Raw genomic sequence first — 6,417 nt, 5'->3', positions numbered from 1 at the left:
AGTACCTCCGGGTCTTCCAGGGTGACGCTCGCCAGCATCACCTGCCACTGTTTTATCGCCACGTTGGACGGCTTTAAGTGTTGGGGTTTAGTTGTGCATGCCCCTGTAATATGTGTGGACGCAGGGATACACCACGCCAGAGACTTGCCACTGCATTCGATGTCGGGTGAATGTGGTATAGGTGGTGTTGATCGGGGAAAGAATGTATGGATGCCTCTTGGATAGCTATAGCGATTCCTTCTGCCGCCTCCGGGTCCGGTGCCGCTAAGAACGCTCCAGGACAGGGGGTGTTGGCGTGGTTGACAGCAGCGCAGGCATATGGGGCTGTGCTTATGAAGCCGCAGCCACATGCATGGCCATGGAGCCTTCGCGGTATCGCCTACGGAAGCTGCGAAGACGGGCCTGACGGCGGGGGTCCTTAATTCGTGGTTCATCCGATTAGGGACAGGGTCGATATGAAGGCGGGAGCGGATAGTGGTGGGGAGATTTTCCGTCAAGACCAGTGTCTTGGTGGCTTGCCGGGCGCCTATTTTTGAAAGGATGGTCATACCCGCCGACGTGGTGAGGAGACGAGTCCGTTTGGAGTTCAGAACAGCATCCTGGATTTCCGAAAATGTGTTGTGAACACCTAGAGCAAGGAGTCTAGTGGTGGATGTACACATGTATCTATCCTACTCTGGCGGCGCGACCAACATTATGGTATAGGAGACTATAATGTATTCGACTCATGGCCAATGCCATGACGAGGCCAATGCCTCCACTACGCGCCTCTCTGCTTGAATGTACTACACCCGCCGTCGAAAGCTAATGGAAGGCGACTCGACTTCAGAAAAATTTCAATTTCTTTGCATTGAAGGTACAGCCTTTGTCAAAAGTTTAGAGCACAGGAGGTTTGCTTGTGGGCCACATTGCTTTGCTCGTAATGCGTCCTCAGCGTCCCAAATCTCCTGAAGGTAAGAAGATTTTTGGTCCTTCTCCCTCCAATGCGTAGGACTTCTGGCAAGAATATAAGCGCAACAAGACGACACAAAGAAGGAGGAAAAACGACAGGACAGGCGCTAACTTGCAACACTTTACTGTCTTCATAAACCGCCGCACATATATCAACCACAAGGGGGGGGGGGGGGGGGGGTAAAGACAGATAGGGGGGAACACTTTACCCCCCCCCCCCCCCCCCTTGTGGTTGATATATGTGCGGCGGTTTATGAAGACAGTAAAGTGTTGCAAGTTAGCGCCTGTCCTGTCGTTTTTCCTCCTTCTTTGTGTCGTCTTGTTGCGCTTATATTCTTGCCAGCTATGAACCAACATGCCCCGGAGAGTGTTTTACTGAGCGTAGGACTTCCATTAGTGCTACAGGAGCGCCACAATAGTGCTTAGAAGCAAACTCCCTGGGCTCTAAACTTTTTGACAAAGGCTGTACATTGCTTGAGATTTAATGGTTCACTGTGTAATTAGCGAAATAACACTGAGGCGGCACGTATCTATTGCAAGATGCACGCAGAGACGGCTATGAAATTAAATGTTTTCGCTGATATTGACTTGCATAAACTTTTTTTTCCGACGGTGTACAGCGTACATTGTATCCTGCAGTGTATACAATGGGCCGTGTACTCCTAATACACTTGTTCGGCGGAAGAAGTATGATATACTGTTGTGAGCAAAATTAAGAGCCCCTACAAGCGAGCGCCAAACCGGGCCAAACTGAGTGCGAGCGCCGCTTTATGAAGCACTTCTATCGAGATCGGAGCACTGGCGTGCGCCTATCTCGAGCAGAGCGACGCAGCGTCGGTCTCAACTGCACGAGTACTTCGTCAGATAGCGCCTGCATGTAGTTTGACCCGGTTCGGCCCTCGCTCGCTGAGGACTCTTACTTTAGCTCGCGATAGTATCTCTCGGCCCAAGTAAGTACAATTCTTTTTATTTTAACTCCTCGCCAGTAAATATTTTTCCCCGCGGCTTCTTTTTTATGGGCTTGAATTGCACACGCGCCAACTTCCTTCCAGCATATAGACGCGAAAATAAATTTCACATCTTGCGGGGAGGCGCCGTGAAGCAGCGGCACAGCCACAGGATGCGCCAATAGGGCTCATCTTTCTCGTGCCGAGTAGCCCGTTGCCGAAGCTTATACAGAGAGCAAAACGCTTGTCTGGAACGCATTCCGGGCGTGTTTCGGGCTGAAGACGCGATATCTAGCGGTAACATTTCGTTAAACAGGATCTGGATGTAATCGTAAACTCATAGCATTTCACCGTCATTTTTTGCCTTCCTGGTCGCAGCGGCTTTGGTAGCTGTGGAACGCATAGTTCGGTCTTTCTAGACATGTGTTTTGCACTCTGTACCTGCTTAAGCCAGCATTTTTCCGCACACATACTACGAGGCGCGTCTGCAGCGCTGCTTGGAAAGTTGACATCTCTTCAGAGCTGGGCCAAGGCCTTCCTGCACCGTTTAATACATTATCCGCCTCCGAGCAGTATGTTCCCTCATCTGCTTAATGACGATATATCTTCCACCAGTGTGGCCAGAAATGTGACTGCACGGTGGTAAGCCTGTTCCAAGCTGCATGTTACATGGACATCGTAATATTTTCAAAGACTTGCTGCCAGGCAGGTGCCAGAAACAGTTGAAAATGTGTTATTTAGCATTAGTTGCAACGGTACGATTGATTGTAAAACATTTTATTCGCCGGAAAGAGATTGGCAAGAGGTCGCGTTAAGTGGTCGAGAGTAGCATGGTACGAATTTGCTACTAGAAGAGTGTTTCGGAGTTCCCGCGAAACCAATTTTCTTTTCCTACTTGGCAAAGCCTGCGACAGATGGCGCGTCCACGTTGCCCTTTCGTAAGCTGGGTTATTCGTGACATCCGCATCGGATCCTAGCACTCCTTCTTAATTAGTGTTCTCTATGAATGGCTTATAGTAAATATCCCATCCGATATTTAATATTGGATGGGTACCCACAAGATAACTTCATTGCGAAGGACCTGTATATGCTGCCTCATCGAGCGCTATGTGGTCCTCTGCGTTAATAAGCACGTTAAGGCAACTATGTACGCTGCGAAAACGAATGACATGGCTTAACACTGCTGCAAGTGCCATGCGTGGTCTTTTCTTAATTTTTCTTCCGTTCGCTTAATGAGCCTTTCTGCGCCTGACGAACAAAAAAAAAATTTTTGAATAATGCATGGCGCTGCTTCACTTTCGAGCTTCTACGTAAGAAATTGGGAAATTCTGCTCTGGGTAAATTCCTATCAGGCAACGGCCGAAAATATCCTTTCCTTAAAAAAAGTAAAAAAATTTGTCGTGACCAGGATTCGAACCTGGGTTATTGCGGCCACAACGCAAGGTACTAACCACTATACGATCACGGCTGCCCAGAAGGACAGAACGCAGCTGCTGGAGCGGCGTAGAAAATAGGGCGCTTGAAGGGCGGGCGACCTTATTGCAACCAGCAGCTACCATTTTTCTGAGAGCAAGCGCTTGGCTGCCTGGAATATCGACGCGCACATAGCATAGCTGTTTCTTTTTTTCGACACTGCTTAATCAAGTAGAGATATGGATTAGCAGTATCATTTACTGAGCGCTGAACGCTTATCTGCCATCGCGGAAGTCCCATTATATCTTCCTGTGCGTCCCGTGTTGACGCCGAGTACGAAAAGAGCAATCCGCAAAAGTTAAGATTATTAAGGCCCTGGGCACTGCGGTTTAAGGTTCGTCAAACCCCTGGAAACATTTGTTAAACGTTCGTTAAACCCGGTTAAGACACCGGAAGCCCCTGGGATCTTTCCCATTCGTGGCAACACACTGGTCATTGTTTGAAGTTCTTTTGTCTTAAGGAAAGGCTTCAACAGGTACGGCTCCAATACACTAGTATAGCGATGTCAGGGGGGGAGGGGGGAGGAGGAGAGGTGTAGAGTGCTGGTTTGGTAGCCATGATGCCTCCAGGGCATTACTCTTCACAAAAATTAAGCAAATGAACAAAATGCAGCGGTCAGAGGCTCATGTACTTACCACTGAGGGGATATACTGTGGACTGGACTATCGTAAAACATCCTCCTCGTCAGGATCTAAACAAAGCGCTCGGCAATTTTTCCTGTGGCTTGAGAAAATTTCGCGATGTCTATCGCCACGCTTGATCTCGCCTAGACGCCGTCATGCTTTTTGAAAACTAGTTTCCTGAACACACAGCTATACTGCAACTTTTGTAACCCTATATGTTGTATAGAATTGTATAGAGCGCTTAAAACTGCGCAAAATTCTTAGAGGACTACACTGCAACTTATGTAGTAGCATACGAGTTAGAAAATATGCAGCAGTCAGCAACAACAGCCCATCGTTCTTACCGGACTAACCAATCGCAGCAGCAATAGCGACTTTTCCAGTGGCCTGACTAATGACGTAAGCAACTAAATGTGCGACCAATTACTGACTATGAAAGTTGCGTCTCGGCGTTGCTATCAAACTGTGCATTAAGTCGCACAGTCATCATCATCATCATAATTGTGCTCTTAGTCGCATTTCACCGCTGCTCCCTTTCTGCATAGCGAAAAGCGCAGTGAGTGCTTCGCGTGCGTCAACCGTTACTTTCCTCAATTTCTGCGGTCTTGCAAAAAGATCGTGAGCGATCGGCTCGAAATGTACAGTAAGTTACAGAGTGACGAAAGTAGTTTCGTTGCTTTTGCTCCCATGTGAATCGTGACTACCGTCATAAATAGAAGGCTAGGGCATTGCGCGCACACGGACGCAGTTTCTGAGGTATTGCGTTAAGCCCAATTCTGTCTCTTGCCGCAGTGCGCTTACGAAACACGTCATGTCTACAGAACGGCTGTCTGAGACTCCGCGGAGGATAGCGGTCCTGTTGCGTATTTCAGCACTGCTAAAAACAGCCTCAAAACAGCACTTGGTAAATGCGGAGTGCAGCGCACCTGTCATGTCGGGTTATTTCAAGCGAATACTGTTCCGTCGAGTTAATTCACTTGCTATTAACGATTTTGCTATCGTCAAAAGCATTCTTCTTTGGTTTTATAACGCAGTTTAACTGCTCAATGCGTGCGATGGAAACACTATAAAAGAAATATATTTTGCTAGATATCGGAAGAATGAACCGTTACTTTCAATATTTCTATTCCAGTACCTTACTAGTTCACCAATATTAAAAGCTTTTGTGAAGAATGCTAGACACCGGAGGTCCTTAAGCTTTGGAAGGTTCTCTGTCCTCGCATGTCCGCCGAGGACGAAGTGGGCCGCTTGCTCACAGATTTCGGCTCACAGGTTTCGCGGCGGACATCTACACATTCCTGATCAGCAAAGAGAACCTGGCCTCTATCTCAAATGTCGTCGAGCGCTGCTGCACATTTCACAGTTTAAAGGTGCAGCGAATAAGCCGAAGTTTGGTAACCTGGCTATCGTTAATACGGTGGCAGCCATTACTGACACTGCTTCTTCCAGTGGTCTTGCCGCCACTATTCTTAAGATTATCCGCGAAGAATGAATGCATGGCCAGGGTAGCACTTGTTGCCGCTGTGAGCACTCATATGCGACCCCTCTGGATGGTCCACAGTCCCTATCTCTCAACGAAGTGGATTTTGAAGTGTACCGGGCTCCCCAGCCCTCTTACTCCACCCCGCCCGACGTTATGGCATCTACTCGTAACAATATATAAACAGGAGGGTGAGCATTTTCCCGAGTGTGTATTCTGTGGTCACGTGGGTCAAGTGAAACCAAGGACACAGCGACGCCACTTTCTCATCTCTTCCTCTCTCTACCGTTCCTGACGTTAAGCCTTCCTCTCTCTCGCACTTTGAGACGATGCAAAGTGTGGGCGTCTTTTTTTTTTTTATGGCGCTAGCTTTACGCGGAATCTTCTCGGCCGGTTGGTCGGAGATTGAACACCCTTGAGATCATGCCCTGTGTGGATATCAGTTAATCAATCAATCAATCCATCAATCAACCAATCAATCAGTTTATTTGCATCGAGCATGTTGTATTCTGAAAGCGCGATCAAATAAAAATCCAACGAGGCTGTTGGCTCGAAAGGAACCACGCTTCTGGTTACATTTTTTGCCAGCAGATGTCGCAGAAGCAAAACAACTGGCAGCCGGAGCAAAGCAACTCAGATTCGCATAAACGTGCACAGGATGGAACGGATACGTGATTTACGTGGACGTGGTTAATTAGGGCCTTGGAGTTCTTGTTTCAGTTGTTGTCGGGGATAAATGGTACATAGCCACTGCGGGAGATTGGCTTTTTGGGGCGGCGGGGCTAGCGTTTTCACTTAGTTGTTGCCAGGACGAATCATAAAGGTCCCGCATCTTCTTCTTTCTTAAGTTACAAAGCAATGAAATCTTTAGCGTACAAAAAAGTATAAAAATATCTTCACTACGGCCTGGAAGCTTTTACGAAGGCCGTTGATTGGTGCATAA

General features: G+C 47.8%; 1 non-coding gene across 1 annotated transcript; it reads right to left on the bottom strand.

Moving 5' to 3' along the window:
- Positions 1–3,294: 3,294 nt before the first annotated feature.
- On the bottom strand, positions 3,295–3,366 carry TRNAH-GUG (transfer RNA histidin (anticodon GUG)). Its single transcript has one exon. It is a non-coding gene; the product is annotated as a tRNA-His (tRNA).
- Between the last annotated feature and the right edge of the window lie 3,051 nt (positions 3,367–6,417).

Source organism: Amblyomma mixtum, chromosome 5, assembly GCF_055824585.1.
Source record: "Amblyomma mixtum isolate Tamu chromosome 5, ASM5582458v1, whole genome shotgun sequence".
Taxonomy (NCBI): domain Eukaryota; kingdom Metazoa; phylum Arthropoda; class Arachnida; order Ixodida; family Ixodidae; genus Amblyomma; species Amblyomma mixtum.
This window is presented reverse-complemented; position numbering and strand designations above follow the sequence as displayed.